We start from the raw sequence: 21,174 nt of genomic DNA, 5'->3' as shown, positions 1-21,174 counted from the left end.
GTGCTGTAACGTATGCACCTATGAGTACGCTCACAGGTTTGCCGAGCTGTCGGCCCCTTTAATAAGGGGCACTTGTTTTAAGGTGCTGCTGAAATAGTTGTTGAGCTGTTGGAACCTCCCTTTGAAACTGGAGCCTCACAAATTGAGCCGCCTCCAAGAATTCCCCTCCGTGCCTTTCCACTCTGTGTGGCGGGGATTCCTGTACGGGCTGCTCTTGCACACTCTCCAATTTGCCATCCTCATCTGCCATCCAGACACGCCATGGCGCACCATCTTGCCATCGGGAGGAGGTGGGGGTCCCCAATGGAGGGCTCTCAACCTGGGCTTCCTCCCTTTGTCTTGGCCTGGAGGATGTTGCATGGGGAAGTCCTGCCAATAAGTTTTTAAGTCGGTTCACGGACTCCCAGGCAGCCTGCATTTTCTGTGGTTTGGAGGAGTCTGTGCTGCATGTATATGTGCAGTGTGTGAGGTTTCAGTCCCTCTGCCACTGTTTGAAGGGGCTGCTTCTCGATTTCTGGCTGCACTTCAGTCCCACACTCCTGGTCTTCGGGCACCCTGTGCAGAGGGGGTGTAAGCATTGGCTCCCCAAGGATTGTTGGACATTATCTGGACATTGCGTTTTAATATTTCTCACTGCAGAAAGAGCTGGCAGCCCCTGTTGTGGGAGGGGCCCAGATAATTTTCCATGTTGTACACAAAAAATCCACATCTGATGGGCGGGGGTGGTCTGGGAAGTTACAAAGGCAACTCATCGCAGGTAATGGGCAAAGATGGAGGGCCCATTGTTAAACAATGTGAACTGGACAGAGAGCCATTACCTGGATGAGATAACTCTGAGAGCAGGAAACCAGAACAAAATAAAGCCATTAAGCCCAGACCGGTTGGAAGCAAAACACCATCCCCAGCCATCACTGGAATACACATGGGCCACTCAGACAGAAGCCTTGAAACAAGGAAAACTTTATTTGGCCAGAAAAGGCAAACCGACTTTGGATATAAAAGGTGGCTGCATGGCCACCTCTCTCTCTTGCTTCACCTCTACAAGGACCAAGCACTCCATCTGGGGCAGAGAGAAGAAACCATAGATAGTACGGAACCAGAAGAGACACGTTTTCACCAGGAGGAGCAGCGAGTAACCAACGAATTGGTGAGCATCATCCCTGGCCACGCATCTTTAAGATCACAGCCACTGTGTGAGGAGATGTCGTGTGTTCACCCAACCAAGCCTTAGAAGGGTGTTAGTGGGGAGGTTTTGCTGCAAGGACCATAGGGATATGCCCAGCCGGCTGGTACAGATTCTGGGGTACACTGTGGATCTGAGCAGAGGGTTTAGATGTTGGGTACTTTGCGATCGGGGCAGTTTAGACACGCCAGGATATTAGATCGTACTGCATCGTCACTGTATTTACTTGTTTTGTTGTGTGAAGGTAGCTTTAATAAAGCATTGATGGTTGTGACTGAGATATTTGTTCATGACTCATTCATCTGATCAGTACAGTAATCACTCCCAGGACTAGAACTATTGTAATGTGGGGGTGCATCAAAAACACCTAAGGGATACCACTTACAGGAGGGGAGCGGGCAGGTCAGAGGTTCTCCTCGTGGGACTGCTCCTGGGCATGGCCAAGGTGGCCATTAACAGGTCCAGGCAGCGGGCAGTCCATGGGGTTGTTCGGCCTGACTGCATGCTTCTCTTCCGTGGCTATGTTTGCGCCGGGTGTCCCTGGAGATGGAGTACGCGGTATCTACCTGTACGCTCGCCACCTTCCGCAACCGGAGACTGGAGTGCATCATTACAACAGGGAACAGAATTCTAATTTGATTAGTTACAGTTCCCTTTAACGTTTATTTGTTGGTTTGCAGGCTCTAGTTGTTGTGGGGGCACGTGTCACAAAGTTATAATTTAGAAGTTGTACAACTGTTGCATTGTGGGCGGCATAGCCAGTCACGTGATGTTCACAAGACTCAGTTGGATTTAGGTCATCCACAATGAGGTATACAGTTGCGACCCTAGGGATGAACTGGTAATGTCATCATCATCATAGGCAGTCCCTCGAAATTGAGGAAGACTTGCTTCCACTCTAAAAATGAGTTCTCAGGTGACTGTATGGTCCAAAACGGGAACCACAGTTTCTGTCACAGGTGGGACAGACAGTCTTTGAAGGAAAGGGTGGGTGGGACTGGTTTGCTGCATGCTCCTTCCGCTGCCTGCGCTTGGTTTCTGCATGCTCTCACCGATGAGACTCGAGGTGCTCAGCGCCCTCCTGGATGCTCTTCCTCCACTTAGGGCAATCTTTGGCCAGGGACTCCCAGGTGTCAGTGGGGATGTTGCATTTTATCAGGGAGGCTTTGAGGGTATCCTTGAAATGTTTCCTCTGCCCACCTTGGGCTCATTTGCCATGTAACAGTTCCGAGTAGAGCGCTTGCTTTGGGAATCTTGTGTCAGGCATGCAGACAATGTGGCCTGCCCAACGGAGCTGGTCGAGTGTGGTCTGTGCTTCGATGCTGGGGATGTTGGCCTGGTCGAGAATGCTAACATTGGTGCGCCTGTCCTCCCAGGGGATTTGCAGGATCTTGCGGAGACATCATTGGTGGTATTTCTCGATTTGAAATGTCTACTGTATATGCTTCATGTCTCTGAGCCATACAGGAGGGCGGGTATCACTACAGTCCTGTGGACCATGAGCTTGGTGACAGGTTTGAGGGCCTGATCTTCGAACACTCTCTTCCTCAGGCAACCGGCGCACTGGAAGCAGTGTTGAACCATGTTGTTGATGTCTGCCCTTGCTGATAATAGGCTCCTGAGGTATGGAAAGTGGTGCACATTGTCCAGGGCTGCGCTGTGGATTTTGATGACTGGGGGTAGAACTGTGTGGCGGGGTCAGGTTGGTGGAGGACCTTTGTTTTACGGATGTTTAGTGTAAGGCCCATACTTTTGTATGCCTCGGTGAAGATGTTGACGATGGCTTGGAGTGCAACCTCTGAATGTGCACAGACGCAAGCGTCGTCCACGTACTGTAGCTCGACGACAGAGGATGGGACAGTCTTGGATCTGACCTGGAGACGACGAAGGTTGAACAGGTTCCCACTGGTTCTGTAGTTTAGTTCCACTCCAGTGGGGAGCTTGTTGAGTGTGAGGTGGAGCATTGCAGTGAGGAAGATCGTGAAGAGGGTTGAGGCGATGACGCAGCCTTGCTTGACCCCGGTCGGGACGTGGTTTGGGTCTGTAATGGATCCATTGGTCAGGATCACGGTCTGCATGTCGTCGTGGAGCAGGTGGAGGATGGTGACAAACTTTTGGAGACAACTGAAATGGAGGAGGATGCTCCATAGTCCCTCGTGGTTGACAGTGTCAAAGGCTTTTGTAAGGTCAAAGAAGGCCATGTATAAGAGCTGGTGCTGTTCCCTGCATTTTTCTTGCAGCTGACGCGCTGTAAAAATCATGTCCCTTGTACCCCAAAGAGGACGAAATCGCACTGTGACTCTGGGAGGAGCTCCTCGGCCACAGAGAGAAGACAGTTGAGGAGGATTCTATCGACGATTTTCCCAGTGGCTGATAGCAGGGAGATTCCTCTGTAGTTACCGCAGTCGGACTTGTCCCCTTCTTTAAAGATGGTCACGATCACTGCATCTCTAAGATCTCCCGGCATGCTCTCCTCCTTCCAGATGAGAGAGACGAGGTCATGCATTCGTGCCAATAGTGCCTCTCCGCCATACTTTAGTGCCTCAGTGGGGATTCTATCTGTTGTGTATAGAAGAACTCTACGAGGCTGAGTACTGTGAACTAAACTTAATGTGACCTTAGTCTTCTTTATTACAGCTCCAGAGTGCCTAAACAACATGGCAGCCAACCTTTTATACTGGCCCTGCACCTGTGTGCAGGTGACCAGTAGGACTCCAACAGTCGTGCCCTCTGGTGGCAAGTATTATATAGTTACATACATAACATCATCCACTCTCATTGCCTTGTTGTTCTTAAGCTGGTAGATGGCCTTTTCTACCTCATGCAGGGCTGGGGTTTTGCTGAGGTGGTGGCGGGTAGCATGCTGCAGGATGGAGTTGAGGACACTCGAGTCAAAGTCAGAGTCTCGATTAAGTCGATCTTCGAAGTGCTCCTTCCAGCAGGCCCTGATTGCCTCGGTTTCCTTGATGAGTGGTGATATGTCCTTACTCTACAATATAAATGCACACGAGGCCCATACTTGAGAGAAGGTCACTCTGCGACCAGTTACCTTTATTACCAAGACCTCAAGAGATAAAGGTGGGTGGAGCTTCCCCTTTTATACCTGAAAGTCCAGGTGAGGAGTGTCTCCCACAAGTTCAACCCCTTGTGGTCAATGTTCTCAACGTGTACAACTTAGGTCAGCTTATACATGGGTTACAATGATAGTTGAATACATGACATCACCTCCCCCCCAAAGTCTTATTGGGATCACAGGTTAAGTCTCTCGGTGGTTTACGCTCCCTTGTAGAGCGCCTGAGTTGGGGCTCCGGTTGTTGGGCACTGGCCTGAGTGTCTGCTGTTTGCGGTGCCTCAGGCCTGTCCGGACTGCCCACAGTGACTGGGCTCTCCTCCACTTGGTTCCTGTGTTCGGTCACCTGTGGTGGAGTGAACTCTACATCGTGTTCTTCCTCTGCTTCTTCTATGGGGTTGCTGAACCTCCTTTCAGTTTGATCCACGTGTTGGCGGCAGATTTGTCCATTGGCAAGTTTAACGAACAAAACCCTATTCCCCTCTTTGGCAATCACAGTGCCTGCAAGCCATTTGGGCCCTGCAGCATAATTAAGGACAAAAACAGGGTCATTGACATCAATACATCGTGCCCTCGCATTCCTGTCATGGTAGTCACATTGTGACTGACGCCTGCTCTCAACAATTTCTTTCATGGTGGGGTGTATAAGGGATAACCTGGTTTTGAGCGTCCTTTTCAGTAGCAGCTCTGCGGGTGGAACCCCTGTGAGTGAGTGTGGTCGGGATCGATTGGCCAACAGGAGGCGTGATAAGCGGCTTTGTAGGGAACCCCCTTGGATTCTGTGCATCCCCTGTTTGATTATCTGCACTGCTCGTTCTGCCTGGCCGTTTGAGGCCAACTTGAACGGTGCCGTTCTGACTTGGTTGATTCCATTGCATGCCATGAAGTCCTGGAATTCAATGTTTGTGAAGCACGGGCCATTGTCGATGGCCAAGACATCCAGTAGACCATGGGCGGCGAACATTGCCCATAGACTTTCAACCGTGGCAGAGGATGTGCTTGAATTTAAAATGGCACACTCAATCCATTTGAAGTAGGCGTCTACTACAACCAAAAACATTTTTCCCATGAAAGGACCTGCGTAGTCCACATGGATGCGTGACCATGGCTTGGCGGGCCAGGACCATGGGCTAAGGGGGGCTTCCCTGGGTGCGTTGCCCAGCTGGGCACACGTGTTGCACCTGCGAACACAAAGTTCCAGGTCGGCATCTATCCCTGGCCACCAAACGTGTGACCTGGCAATTGCCTTCATCATGACAATGCCCGGTTGCTCATTGTGAAGTTCTCTGATAAACACCTCTCTGCCCATCTGGGGCATGACTACCTGGTTTCCCCACAGTAGGCAATCGGCCTGAATCGAGAGTTCATCCTTGCGCCTATGAAACGGTTTAAATTCTTCAAGGCATGCCCCATACGTGGCTGCCCAGTCCCCATTCAGGACACATTTCTTAACGAAAGACAGTAGCGGGTCTTTATTTGTCCAGACTTTAATCTGATGGGCTGTCACAGGTGAGCCTTCGCTTTCGAAAGCTTCAACAGCCATGACCATCTCAGCATCATGCTCAGTTGCCCCTCATTGGTGGCTAGTGGGAGTCTGCTGAGTGCATCGGCACAGTTTTCAGTGCCCGGTCTGTGCCGAATTGTGTAGTCATAGGCGGCTAACGTGAGTGCCCACCTCTGTATGCGGGCTGATGCATTCGCATTTATGGCCTTGTTGTCAGCCAAAAGGGACGTTAGGGGTTTGTGATCTGTCTCCAGCTCAAATTTCCTGCCAAACAGGTACTGGGGCACTTTTTTTTAACTGCATATACACATGCTAGCGTTTCCTTTTCTACAATCCCGTAGCCCCTTTCTGCCTGGGACAGACTTCTGGAGGCATAACTTACCGGCTGTAACTGATCATTGGCATTCACATGCTGCAACACACACCCGACCTCATAGGACAACGCATCGCACGTTAAAAGAAGTTTCTTACACGGGTCATATAATGTTAATAGTTTGTTGGAGCAGAACAAATTGCGTGCTCTATCAAAAGCCCTTTCCTGGCTGCCCCACCAGACCCAATCGCGACCTTTGCATAGGAGCACGTGTAGCGACTTTAACAGCGTGCTCAATTTGGGATGAAAGTTGCCAAAATAGTTCAGGAGCCCCAGCAAGGAACGCAGCTCCGTCGTGTTACGGGGTCTGGGTGGTCTCTGGATCGCTTCCGTTTTGGACACAGTAGGTCTGATCCCGTCTGCTGCTACCCTCCTCCCCAGGAATTCTACCTCTGGAGCTAAGAAGACGCACTTTGCCTTTTTCAGTCACAGCCCTACCCGGTCCAGTCTGCATAGCACCTCCTCCAGGTTGTGGAGGTGTTCTTCGGTATCGCGACCCGAGATGAGGATGTCGTCTTGAAAAACCACCATCCTTGGAATCGACTTGAGGAGGATTTCCATATTTCACTGAAAGATCGCGGCGGCCGAATAAATCCCGAACGGACATCTGTTATACTCAAACAACCCCTTGTGTGTCGTGATGGTGGTCAGCTTCTTTGACTCACTCGCCAGCTCCTGCATCATATAAGCTGAGGTCAGGTCCAATTTTGAAAAAGGTTTGCCACCGGATAGCATCGCAAAGAGGTCCTCCGCTTTCGGTAGCGGGTACTGGTCTTGGAGTGACACCAGATTGATGGTGGTCTTGTAATCGCCACATATCCTGACCGACCCATCCGCCTTGAGCACCGGCACAATCAGGCTCGCACAGTCACTGAATTCGACTGGCGAGATGATGCCTTCCCTCAGCAGGCGGTCCAATTCGCATTCTATCTTTTCCCGCATCATATATGGCACCGCTCTGGCCTTGTGATGTAATGGCCTGGTGTCCGGGTTTATGTGAATCACTACCTTGGCCCCCATGAAAGTGCCGATGCCGGGTTGAAATAATGAGTCAAATTTGTCCAGGACCTGTGAGCATGATACTCGCTCCACAGAAGAAATTGCATTGACATCGCCCCATTTCCAGTTCATGACAGCAAGCCAACTCCTCCCCAGTAGTGCGGGACCATCCCCTGGGACAATCCAGAGTGGCAACCTGTTCTCCGAATCTTTGTGGGTCACGACTACCGTGGTGCTGCCTTGCAACGGAATGATCTCCTTTGTATATGTCCGTAGCTGTGCGTCAATCGGCAATAATTTTGGCCTCCTGGCCTTGGACACCCACAACCTTTCAAACTGTTTGATACTCATCAGGGACTGGCTGGCCCCCGTGTCTAGCTCCATTAATACTGGGATGCCATTGAGGAGCACTTTCATCATTATCGGTGGCGTCCTGGTATATGAACTGTATACGTGCTCCACATGAACTCACTGAACTTCAGCTTCCAGCGATTTCCCCCAGTATTCATTTGGCCTCGTAGGGCTTACATCGGGCCCGACCTCCTTGTACATCAACCTGGCTGCAGGCTTCCTGCACATATGCGCCAAGTGACCGCTGACGTTGCAGTTTCTGCAGGTATATTGCTGATACCTGCAAGCTCTGGCTGTGTGTTTGCCTCCACACCTCCAACATGAGCTGGAGGCCCCGTTTTTGGAAACAAAAGGTCCATTACTAGTCGATCGTCTTTGACTGTCTCTGTAACCGTCCTTAAGCGCACCATTAACAGGTGTTGATGGCCCCATTACTGACCGCATTGTCCATTGCGATGGCATGACTCGCCATTCAGCTCGCCATTGTCTCTGTTGAATTTCCCCCTTTGGGTTCGACTACACACTGGGGCATGTCCGATTGCCCTTGTCTGCCTAGAGAACTGTGTGCCGCATTAACAATGTTGACTCCCTGGTCGTTTGCCGCATTTGAGCCAAGATTTTTGTCGTACATCATTCTGGTCTCTTCCTCCCCTGAGATAAATGTCTGGGCTATCAGAGCCGCCGCTTCCAAGGTCAAGTCTTTGATCTCAATCAGTTTCCTGAAAACCCCAGCGTGCCCGATGCCCTCAATAAAAAAGTCTCGCAGCATCTCCACTCTGCATGCATCTGGGAACTTACATAGGCTCGCCAGTCGCCGGAGATCTGCCCTTCTCGCCGCCGGTGCGTGTAAAACTGGTGTCTCGCCATGTGCATGCTGCTCGCCGGTTTAAGGTGTTCCCCGATCAACTTACTGAGCTCTTTGAACGTCTTGTCCGCCGGCTTCTCTGGCGCTAGAAGGTCCTTCATCAGGGAGTACGTTCTGGATCCACAAACCGTCAGGAAATGAACCCTGCGTTTGTCGGCCGAATCCTGTCCCAACCATTCCTTAGTGACAAAACTTTGCTGTAGTCTCTCAATAAAGTCATCCCAATCATCACCAACACAGTACCTCTCTTCTGTGCTGCTAGTGGCCATGCTCGCGTGGTTTAAATCCCAGTTTCTCGTCGCCAATGATATGTTCTTGCTATACAGTATAAATGCACACGAGGCCCATACTTGAGAGAAGGTCACTCTGTGACCAGTTACCCTTATTACCAAGACCTCAAGTGATGAAGGTGGGTGGAGCTTCCCCTTTTATACCTGAAAGTCCAGGTTAGGAGTGTCTCCCACAAGTTCACCCCCTTGTGATCAATGTTCTCAAGGTGTACAACTTAGGTCAGCTTATACATGGGTTACAATGATAGTTGAATACATGCCAAGTGGGACCTTGTGTGTTTGGGCTGTAGGTGGCCTTGACTGCGATGAAGAATCCTCGCACATTATGGCTATCAGTCAGCTGCTGTATCTCCTGTGCTTTCTCCATCTATTCTTTAGGTCGCGGGTTTTTGTTGAACCTATGCCTTAAGCCGTCTGTAATGCTGCTTTGCTGCTCCCTAGTTGAGTTGTTCATTTAGGTTCAGAAATGCGCTGTGCTTGCGATCTATTAGCTCTTGGATCTCCTGATCATTCTCATCAAACCAATCCTGGTGTTTCATGGTTGTGTGACTGAGCGTCTCTTTGCAGGCATTGGTTGTGGAGGCCTGGAGGGCAGACCAAGTGCTGTGGGCATTCTGCGTCTTGGGGTCATCAAGGGACGCTGACTGTATAGGGCTCTCTTAGCTGGGCCTTTAAGTGCCCCGGCATTGAATTTTTGCGGCACTGCTTCTGCTGCCCCCTCCGCTTTGGGGCTATGTTGATGTCGATGATGGATCGGATTAGGCGGTGGTCCGTCCAGCAGTCCCAAGCTCCTGTCATGGCGCGGGTGATGCGCACATCCTTGCGATCCCTGGATCGGACGATGACGTAGTCGAGCAGGTGCCAGTGTTTAGAGCGAGGGTGTTGCCACGATGCCTTGTATTTGTCCCTCTGGCGGAACAAGGTGTTGGTGATGACATTTTGTCAGGAGTAGGGTACCGCTGGAGTTGGCTTTACCTACTCCCTCTCTACCAATCACGCCACCTCAGAGGGCTGTGTCCTTGCCGACCCTGGCGTTGAAGACGCCGAGGAGGATCAGTTTGTCGTCCGCCGGGACGCGGGACAGGGATTTTTAAAGGCTGTAGTAAAAACCATCTATTGCATCGTGTGTTGGGGCGTACGCACTGATGACTATGGCGCATTGGTAGGTGATCTGAGGCTTGGCTGGGGGCAGGCATTGGGAAGGTCAGAGGTCCATTTTGTGGGGTGGAGATCAGGATGTTCAGAGTGGAAGGAGGAGAGGTCAGAGTGGTCACAGCCATTGTGCGTTCTGCATGCTGGAGGAGGGAGGCCAGGAACATCACCGGAGGAAGGGAGGCCCGGAGGGAAGGCTCGCACATGAGAAAGGCCCAAACCTGTTTTTGAAACTGGTAATGTGTAGTGTGATTGTTAAACCTTTGTTAATAAACCAACTAGTTCTTAATAGCAATGTGTTGCTATAAATTCGTAAACAAGAATCCATGAAGCAAATACATTACAATTACCACCAAAATGGTCTCCCAGCATCACTCCCTAAAACTACCTCGCTCTTGCTGGCTTGATAAGTACTGGCTAATAAAAGTTCTCCTGAATGAACTTTAAGAATTCTGCATCCTCTATGCCTTTTACACTGATTCTATCCCAGTTAAGAACATAAGAACATAAGAAATAGGAGCAGGTGTCAGCCATTCGGCCCCTCGAGCCTGCTCCGCCATTCAATAAGATCACGGCTGATCGTCTACCTCAACTCCACTTTTCTGCACTGTCTCCCTATCCCTTTGATTCCTTTAATATCCAAAAATCTATCGATCACTGTCTTGAATATACTCAAAGACTGAGCCTCCACAGCCCTCTGGGGCAGAGAATTCCACAGATTCACCACCCTCTGAGTGAAGAAGTTTCTCCTTTTCTCAGTCCTAAATGGCCGACCCCTTATTCTGAGACTATGACCCCTGGTTCTAGACTCCCCAACCCGGGGGAAACATCCTCCCTGCATCTACCTTGTCAAGCCCTGGAAGCTTGACCTTACTGTAGAGTAGTTGAAATCCGCTATTATTACTGCCCTATTTTTTCTGCACTTCTCAGAAATTTGCCTATATATTGGCCCTTCTATCTCTCTCTGACTGTTTGGGGGTCTATAGTACTCACTCAGCAGTGTAACCGCCCCTTTTTTGTTCTTTAATTCAACCGATGGCCTCATTTGATGATCCTTCTAACATATCATCCCTCTTGTACGGTGTCCGTTTTCCACGCTACTTTGATTGATAGCCCTCTGGAATTACAGGAAGGACTCCACATAATGCAAAGTTTAGGCTTAAACCCAACTGTTAGTTTATTGCACAAAAACCAACTAAAAATTAGCCAGTTGCTGCTGTTGTCGATTGTAGGCTCGTGGAGCGAGGGAAGGTGTTGGGTCTCCGCTGCTTCGTGGTTCTTGTTCCTTTGACCTGCTGTACGGAGGTGTTTCTTCGACCTGTTGTTCTGCGCTGTTGTTCTGACCTGTTCCTCTGAGCTGTTGCTCTCTGCTCTTACAGATATATCCATTTAATTATACACATCTCCTGCTGGTTTTCTTTCAGTGAATGTGTCTGGATGAGTCGCGATGGGTGTGATGATGGTCTGGATCTGTTTGGTTGGCCACAATTTACACTTGCTTAGGTGCACGGAATCGACAGGGCCAAAGATAACTCCTTATCTTTTGTGCCCCATTATCCAAAAATGCACGCCTTGTGGGATTCTTTGTTGTCCTGGGTTTTCACAGATTGTAGTCTCCATCGGGAACTGTTTTTTCCCCTCCGGCCAATTAATCCATGGGCTCCTCTGCTTGACTGTATCAAACCCTTTGTCTCGATGATTAATCGGGACTCGCTCCTGACCCTAGAAATTGCATGAATCAGTTATGAGTCACCACCTGCCCCAGGCTGGTGCTCTTTCTCCCGCCCAACAGTCCCACAGGTTTTCTTTTAAACCATTTTAGTCCATGGCCTCTTGCTGTACCTTGATCACGAAATGTGTAACCCTTACACTCCTCAAGCTTTCTTTAACCAATATTGCAATCCCCTCCTTTTTTTTATCCTTCTCTATCTCGTCTGAAAATTCTGTAACCAGGAATGTTGAGCTGCCATACTGTGGATATCTGAACGGAATATATGGAATTAAGGACAGTAAGGTAAACGGGATATATGAAAATGTATAAGCCATGGAAGAATAGCTGGGAGAATGTCAGATTGCAAATAGTGCAACATCAGCATAGCTAACAGTCTTTCTCAAGGTTTCAAGTCACTAATCCTGCCAATAATATATAATTGTAACATGAAATACATCTGCAGAATTGCAAGGTCTCAGCTAAAAGTCACACCACTAGATTGGAACATTTAGAGGCAATGCTTGAGCTTTCAAGAAAAACATCTCATATAGATTGACTAATGAGTGGCTGAGTTAGACTGTCAATCCATTTGTATTTTGTTATCTGATTTCAAGACTGTATAACTATTAACGCTTTACGATGTAACTTCACCTATCCGTAGGGAGTGTGTACGCTCTATCCAGAGAGTATATCTTCTGTCTGATAGGTCTTACTGGCCGGTAATAAAGACTGCTTTGTTCAAAGCACAAGAGGTATTCGACTCAGTAATTTTACTGAACCAGATTGAGGTAAAAGAATCCGGGAATTAACATTTGGTGTCAGAAGTGGGATCTCAACGGACGACTGCCGAAAACTTGCGAATTAAGAGCCAGACTAGCCTTGGACGAGACGAGGGGAAAGTGGCCACTGGAGTGAGTATGATTTCAATACTGCTCCAGTTTCTCCCGGTTTCAAAAGTCTGAGGAAAGTTTAGCCATTCGCTGGTTCTCAGGTAGTGTCTGAACGAGATCCAGGACAATCTGGTGAATACCTTTCAAACTTAGAATAGGGATAGAGATAGGGAAATTGCGCGATGACGCAAACCAAGCGGCGACTTGGAAAGATAGGTGATAGTTAGAGCTAGATAGGGATAGATGATCAATCATGGATCCAAAAATTAATAGGAAAGAAAAGAGACTCTTGTGAATGTCTGTTTAAATGAGAAATGCTTCTGTGATTTTTACTGTTAAAAAAAAAGCCGGGGAGTTGTGGTTTGTTTTATCTCAAACAGAATGAAAGTTTGTTTTAACCCTTCGTAGTGTTGTCCTGTATGTGGGAAGTTTAAGAGTGTGAACCTTATTGAATTGCGTATATTCGGATGATAAGTTACGGAGCCAGGAAATGCACAAAGGATAGGTTTGTTGAAAAAAAAGAAAAAAATTACATGGTTCCGGTGGTTAAAAAAAAAGAAAAACTTGTTGAAAGAAAACATTCAGAGAAGGCACAGCAAAACAACTGAGATGGATTCAAAAGGATTTAAAAAAAAAATTATATTAAATAACACGACCTTGAGGCTGGAACAATTGAGATAACGAAAAGCAGTCCACAGCCTACGTGCCAGATTTCTCTCTAGTCATAAAAAAAAGTTACGTACTAAATAGGTGCTGAAAGAAAAAAATGTTCTGAGATTTTAAATTATGAGAAAAATTCCACTGCAGTAAAAAAAAAAATCACTCCTGTCCAATTGGCAGAAAAACTCCATTAAATTAGGGCTTTCATTGACTGATTGGATTTAAACTGCGCAGTAACGCGAAAGGATAGGGAAATTTGGAGACTGAAAGAAATTAATTGAGGCTCATAAGAAATCAAATTTAGAAACTTAGGCTCACAGGGAATAAAATGGGGATTTAAATAGAGGATAGGTGTTCAACTCAGGTATGACGTCGACCTTGTATATCACTTGGCCCGTCTAGGCTCTGATTGAATTTTTAAAAAAAAACCCCGCAGCAACTCGGAAGGTAGGGCCGACGCGAACGCGCAGCGGCGCAGACGCACAAACAACGCGAGACGCGCAGCGGTGCGAGCGTGCGGCCGAGAGGAGAAGGGCCGAAGCGAACGCGCACGAAAGCGAACGCGCAGTACGTAAACGCGCGGTGACGTAAATGCGCAGTGACGCCGACGTGTAGTGACGCAGAGGTGCAGCAACGCGAATCGCGAAAGTCAGTGCTAATGGCAGTAAGTCTTTGTAAGTCTCAAGTGTTTAGAGTTTTAAGTAAAGTTTTAAGTATTGAAATCGCGCGGCGACGCGGGTAAGTGTTAGAAGTCTTTGTCTATTTTGTATTGAAATCGCGCGGCGACGCGGGTAAGTGTTAGAAGTCCTTGTTTATCTTTTAAAGTTTAAAGTATCTTAACTCGCGCGGCGACGAGAGCCACGGGTCGACGCGGATTGTGTGGCGACGTGAACTGCGAGGCGACGTGGTAGTTTTAGTATCGCGCGGCGATGCGGGTAAGTGTTAGCATTAGTAAAGTTTGGTTATTTGGAGTTAGTTAAAGTCAGTGTTAGTTTCTGTAAAGTCTGTGTCTATTTTTAAGTTTGTTTAAATTGCATGACGACACGAACGCGTAGCGACACAGTAATACGAGGGGCAGTGTGAAAATGGGTAATCAGTGAGATAAAACCACGGATGCGGATAGTCCGCTACAAGAGCTATGTGAGGAATTCCCTGAAAGAGCTGAAGACTTTAGAAAATTATCAAGAGCCCTGAACAAATTATTAGGGGATGACCAGTGGCCTCTAGGTGACATAGAAGCGTAGAGGTAAAAAAAAAAAGCACAGGGATTAATTTGGAGAAGGGGACGAGGAAAAGGGGATAAAAAAATTTAATTGCAACCTGGCGACATTATTGTCAGAAATTAAAAGATGCATCACTTCTATCGAGTTGGCAAACAAATGCTATTAAATTAGGACTTGCATTAACAGAGGGAACACATGTTAAAACTGTAGACGTCTTAAAAAAAAAGAGAATGTGCGCACGAGAAACTTTCTAAGAGATCCTCTGGGACCTCTGAGAAAGGTATTGATCAACTACAAGTTAAAATGGCTGGCTTTGTGTTAACCGAGGCTGATGATGAAATTGATGAGTGGCCACTGACTCAGCGCCCAACGGCGCCTCCCGCACCCCCTGGCCTCTTGCTCCAGTCCTCTTCCCAACACCCCCGCCGATCGAGACGCAGAACTGTCAAGCAGTCAGACAGCTCTGAAACATCCTCCAGCCTAGAAATGATTTCCAAGATCCCAAAGTCCCGACACCAATTCCCTGTCAGACCAATGCCAAACCCTGATGCACAAAAAGCTGCAGACCACCTCTCTATAGATGTCTGTGATCTTCAAACAACTATTTGATACGTGACTAGAAAGGAAGAGCCATCTCGGGAGGAAGGATCAATAGAACTGTAGTGTTGCATACAGGATTGGATGGATAAGCAAGGATACGGTTATACTAAACAACCAAACGGCCCGAGCCCTGCTAATAAACCTCCCTATTGTCCCCGACATGGTATGGGAAGAGGCCGGGACTGGGTAAGAGGAATTGACTGTTTTAATTGTGGGCAGGAAGGACATTGGAATAAAAATTGCCCCTACCGTCAGCATGGAAAAGGAAGAGGAGGGGGGCAAGGGGGGAGAGGAGGATCTTACACTAACTTCTCCCAGAAACAACCCCTTTGGTCAATTGTCCCCCAATTGACTACACTGCTTGATTGTGCAGGGATCCTCCCCGGACGACGAACCCATTCTGAATGAGTGGCAACCCTTTTTGATAGATACGGGAGCCTTCATGTCTTCTGTACAATCAAAGCTTAAACTCCCTGCCTCTACTGAAACACAGGAACTTTCAGGATTCCTGGGACAAATCTCGACATTCCCAGTGTCAGAACCGGTTAAAATGGGTTACCAGGAAGAATCGGTGGAACATCGAGTTGTTATCACAACCAATCTGGACTGTAACTTGATGGCTAGAGACCTCCTTTGCAAATTCCAGTTGCATTTGGAGTATGGAGATAATGGGATTATTGTAAAACAGGAAACCCTTAAGCGGCAGTATTATACCACTAGAACCCCTCAGTGGTGGTCTCTGGACCTGCCGCAGGCACCCTATCACGTGACCCTAGCATACGATCCCAGTGGAAAGAATCAGGACCTGCAGAACTTTTATCAGGATCACGAAGGGGAAGTGAAGGGAATTCTATTAAGGGCTAGAGTGACTGGACTGGAAAGAGAGGCAGATTTTGTGGAAGTGGATAAGAATCTGTGGAAACAGCCCCTAACAATGGCACCGCATATTGCTCGTGAAGTATTAGCCCCTCACCATGCTAAAGATTTGGGAGTTATGGTACGCAAGGCCATAGATGAGGCTGACCCTACCAGCCGGGATTTCATGGGGACCCCGAGAAGGTCTTAAGGACTCTACAGCATCATACTGGCTCCGGCATACCTGACTATGTGGATCCTCATGTGTGGGCAGAGGACCCCTCCCAAGTGGGTTATACTCCCATTAATTGAGATCCCAGTGCAGGGCAATGTGGACTGGCCCTCTATCCGACAGAACCCACTGAAATCACAGGCAATCCTAAACTGACCTTTTGGCACTGTACTGCAATTAATCCGGCCTGTTTTCTTACTGAGCCACCCCAAGATGAGGAAGAACCCAGTCATGATTGCTTATCTTTAATTTAAGAGGCCACATCAGTCAGGGAAGATTTAGTTGATGGAAGATCCAGACTGTATTCTTACTGAGCCACCCCAAGATGAGGAAGAACCCAGTCATGATTGTTTATGTATGTTGACGGAAGTACTTCTATTAATCCAGAAGATACACGCATCTCAGGATACGCCATAGTAAACCAGGAGAATCAGGTCTTGGAATCTGCCGCTTTGAAACCGTCTATTCTGCTCAACAAGCTGAACTATTCGCCCTCACCCGAGCCTGTATCTTGGCCAAAGATCTCAAAGTCAATATCTATACCGACTCTAGGTATGCCTTTGGGGTGGCCCATGATTTCAGACAATTATGGAAAAATAGGGGATTCCTAACCTCACAGGGGAATGAGCTATCTCATAAACAGTTAGTATCTGATTTGTTGCAAGCCCTCATGTTCCCCAAACGCATTGCCATTGTCAAATGTACCGCCCATACTACCGGAAATTCTCTGGTTGATATAGGGAATCGTTGTCCTGACCAAGAGGCCAAACAGGTCTCTCGTGACCAACAGATGGTAGTGCCCAAAATTATGAGTCAGACTAAAAATCCTGCGAAGGATAAGTTAGCCTCGGAAAAACTAATGCCAACCATCCAAGATGTTATAAAAGCACAGGAGGACGCTCCTGAAAAAGATAAACTGTTGTGGAAATATTATGCATGTACTTATGACAATGTTTCTAAACTCTGGACCACTCCCGCGGAACAGACTTGCATGTCTGACGAGTTGGCCTCATGGGTTATAGAATGTCTGCATTTTGCTACTCATTGTGGAGCAAGGGCAACAAGTGATACGCTTTTGGCTACTTGGTGGCACCCTAGACTCCAGGCGCTCACCCAGAACATCAGTAGTCGTTGCCTGGTTGGCCAGCAACATAATCCAGGAAAGGGAGTCCCCTGTGATTGGGGTAAAACGCCCCTACCCGAAGGTCCCTTTGAGACATTTCAGTTGGACTACATTGAGTTGCAAAAAGTTCAGTGTTCCAAATATGTGTTAGTAATAGTAGATGTGTTTAGCAGATGGATTGAAGCCTACCCTAACCTGGACAATAAGACTCAGACTGTTGTTAAGGTGTTAATGAGGGAAATTGTTCCTAGATATGAGATCTCAGCTAGACTGATGACCACCTATGTTCTTTCTCTGACTCAGGCTCTGCGACTAGTTCACAACCAGGTTCAAGATGCTCACCTCGACCTCCCAGTTTTACCCGAATTGTCCCTCGTGGCACCAGGGAAGTATGGATTCGGAAGGGATTAGAGCCACAATGGGAGGGGCCTTTTTAGGTGTCACTCACTACCCCCACTGCAGCCAAGGTTGAGGGGAAAAGTGCCTGGGTTCACCTGCACCACTGCAAGCTCATCACCATTTAAACAAATCTTGCTGGTTAGTCTAATTCCTGTTTCTGTTCCAGATCTCCTCCTCCCTATAGCTGAACAAGGCAGTTGAAGGAGGATCAGTTTGAACTCTTACCTGTCAGACAGCCAAATACACTGACGGAGACCTGAAGAAGGGAAACGGGAAAACAGAACTCTTTTTATCAGCTAAATAATTGGACTATTTATAAGATGAGACTGTGTCTGTATGCCACTGTCTGCATAATAGTGTTGATATGACAGTTTTGGCGCACGGGAAGGAAGACAAAGGCGAGAGCTCCATGTAAACACCTTTTTGTATATGTCTTACGTTTATGCGGAAAAAGGGCACTTCACTAGATGTTGGGTGTGTTCACATATCCCTATACATTCCAAAGGGGGAATTCCTTTGCGCACCGTTCCCCTGACCCTAACTGAGACTGTTAGATGGATTCAAAGAAACAATATTGGAACAGGTAGCTAACCGCACTGCTGAGGCTCTGGAGGGCATCACAGCTGAAATGGTAGCGATAAGGACCGTAGCATTACAAAACCGAATGGCCCTCGATTACCTGTTAGCTGAGAAAGGGGGAACGTGTGCCCTGATAGGATCTGAATGTTGCACTTACATTCCTGATAGTTCAGAAAACATAACCCACCTTGCCGATCACATAAGGAGGGAGGTGAAAAAGTTATCCACACCAGCAAAAGAACTTAGCAGGTTTGATTGGTTTCTGGGTGGATCTTGGAGATCCTATCTAATACATGGGGCAATTGTTCTCATCGTAATAATAATTACCTGCTGTTTGATTGTTGGTTGCCTTAACCTGTGCTGTAAAGTAATGACAAGGTTAGCAGACCCTCTTGTGGTCAAGGGTTCCCGGGTTATGATCCAACAAACTAGAGAACTACTCAACAATGCAATACTCATAGAATGATCCTAAATGTTATCATAGAATGATAAAAGGGGGGATGTGGATATCTGAAAGGAATATATGGAATTAAGGACAGTAAGGTAAACGGGATATATGAAAATGTATAAGCCATGGAAGAATAGCTGGGAGAATGTCAGATTGCAAATAGTGCAACATCAGCATAGCTAACAGTCTTTCTCAAGGTTTCAAGTCACTAATCCTGCCAATAATATATAATTGTAACATGAAATACATCTGCAGAATTGCAAGGTCTCAGCTAAAAGTCACACCACTAGATTGGAACATTTAGAGGCAATGCTTGAGCTTTCAAGAAAAACATCTCATATAGATTGACTAATGAGTGGCTGAGTTAGACTGTCAATCCATTTGTATTTTGTTATCTGATTTCAAGACTGTATAACTGTTAACGCTTTACGATGTAACTTCACCTATCCGTAGGGAGTGTGTACGCTCTATCCAGAGAGTATATCTTCTGTCTGATAGGTCTTACTGGCCGGTAATAAAGACTGCTTTGTTCAAAGCACAAGAGGTATTCGACTCAGTAATTTTACTGAACCAGATTGAGGTAAAAGAATCCGGGAATTAACAATACCTGCCCCTCTTCCAGCCATGTCTCAGTAATAGCTATAATATCATAATTCCACATGTCTTCCAGTGCCTTCAGTTCCTCTGCCTTATCCAATGTTGTATTCTATGTGTTACATAGGAACATTGGAGGAGGCCATTCAGCCCCTCAAGTCTGTTCCACAATTCAGTTAGTTCATGGCCGATCAGTACCTCAACTCCATTTGCTGATCACAAAAATCTAGGCTGACATTCCATGGCAGTACTGAGAGAGCGCTGCATTGTCAGAGGTGCCATTTTTCAGATGAGACATTAAACCTGCTCTCTCAGGTGGACGTCAAAGATCTCATGGCTCTATTTAGAAGAAAAGCAGGGAAATTCTCCCCGATGTCCTGGAGCCAATATTTATCCTTCAATCAACATCACTGAAACAGATTATCTGGTCATCATCACATTGTGGGAGCTTGCTGTGCGCAAATTGGCTGCCTCCTTTCCTACATTACAACAGTGACTACACTTCAAAAGTACTTCATTGGCTGTAAAGCACTTTGTGACATCCTGAGGTTGGGAAAAGCACTATAAACATACAAGTCTTTCTTTATAATGTCAAACTGCTTTTTGAAAGTTCCTATGGATTCTGATTCCATCACCAGGTCGTGCATTCCAAATCTTAACAACCCTCTGTGTGAGGAAGTTTCTCCGAATTTCCCCTTGAGCTCTTCTGCCAAATTATTTTAATTCTATGACCTCTGGCTACCGACCCACTTGCCAAAGGAAGCAGTTTCTCCCAACTTGCTCTAGCAATACCCCTTATAATGTCGAACACGTCGATCAGGGCTCCCCTTAACCATCTCTGCTCTAAGGAGAACAATCCCAGCTTCTCCAATCTCTCCACATAACTGAAGTCCCATATCCCTGGTATAATACTGGTAAACCTCCTCTGCACCCTCTGCATAACCTTGACATCCTTCCTAAAGTGTGGTGCCCAGAATTGTATACAATCATGTGTGACTTGGAGGTGGTGGTGTTCCCATGCGCCTGCTGCCTTTGTCCTTCAAGGTGGTGGTGATCGCGGGTTTGAGAGGCCCTGCTGAAGAAGACTTGTGGCTGATTTTCAGCAAGGCCTCCGCCCGCCCAAGTGCCACCCAAAGTGCCGCCGAGACACCGGACGGTACGTTGGGCGGGATATTCATGGCCAAGGTCCCTCGAAGGTCAGCGGGCGGCAAATGGACGATGTACGCCGCCAATGTGGGCGGCACCGGGCAGGAGGTCACATTCTCGGTGGCAGAGGCACTTGCTGCCCAAGTGCCGCCGAGGATGGAGTCGGGCCCACGGAGGGTCGAAGAGCTGAAAAAAAAATCAGCAATAAAAATACAAAAACTATCGGAAGACCTTCAGAGGACCCCGTGCAAGTAAGTCGCTGTTGAAAATTTAAAAAAATATTCACTTGCCTTTTTTTCAGGTCCTTCCTACTCACCGTCGGGGACAGACCAGCCTGGAGCCAGCGGCCCCCCCCCGCCCCCGTTCTGGTGCCGACTCCCACCGACTCCCGTCCACAGGAATCTGGGAGCTTGGCGGTGGGGGCTCGGTTGTGCCACTCGGCCGTCCGCTGACGTCAGCGGGCGCTTCCCAGCGCCTCTCCCCTCCCGCTCACTCCAGGCCACCGCGAAAGTGGCACTGGGCAGATCTGCAGGAGGAATGTCGGCTGCAGCGGGCGGCAGTCGCCGACAGCAGGCAGTGGGCTGCTGAAAACAGGCCCCTTGGCGAGTTGCTGCAGTGCACCTGCAGTTAGTACACATCAATGGTGGAAGGAGTGGAGGAGCGTGAATAGATGGATAAACAACATGCTGAAATGCACAGAGGCCAGGCAGCATCTGAAAGCTGAGAACAAGATTCTGCCTGACGCATCAGTCCGTCTTTTCTCGACATGTGCAAACTGGTCTATTTCAAACTGTTCTTTCAGGCTATAAGTATTTGATTTATTTCCCCTATTATATGAACATGAAGGCTTTCCGTAGCGACCAACTGTTCAAAAGATTACAAGGTACATGTGACAAAGGCTATTTGCCCATCATATCTCATCACCCC

The sequence above is a fragment of the Pristiophorus japonicus genome, chromosome 16 (assembly GCF_044704955.1).
Source record: "Pristiophorus japonicus isolate sPriJap1 chromosome 16, sPriJap1.hap1, whole genome shotgun sequence".
Classification (NCBI taxonomy): Eukaryota; Metazoa; Chordata; class Chondrichthyes; family Pristiophoridae; genus Pristiophorus; species Pristiophorus japonicus.
Note: the sequence above shows the minus strand (reverse complement) of the source record.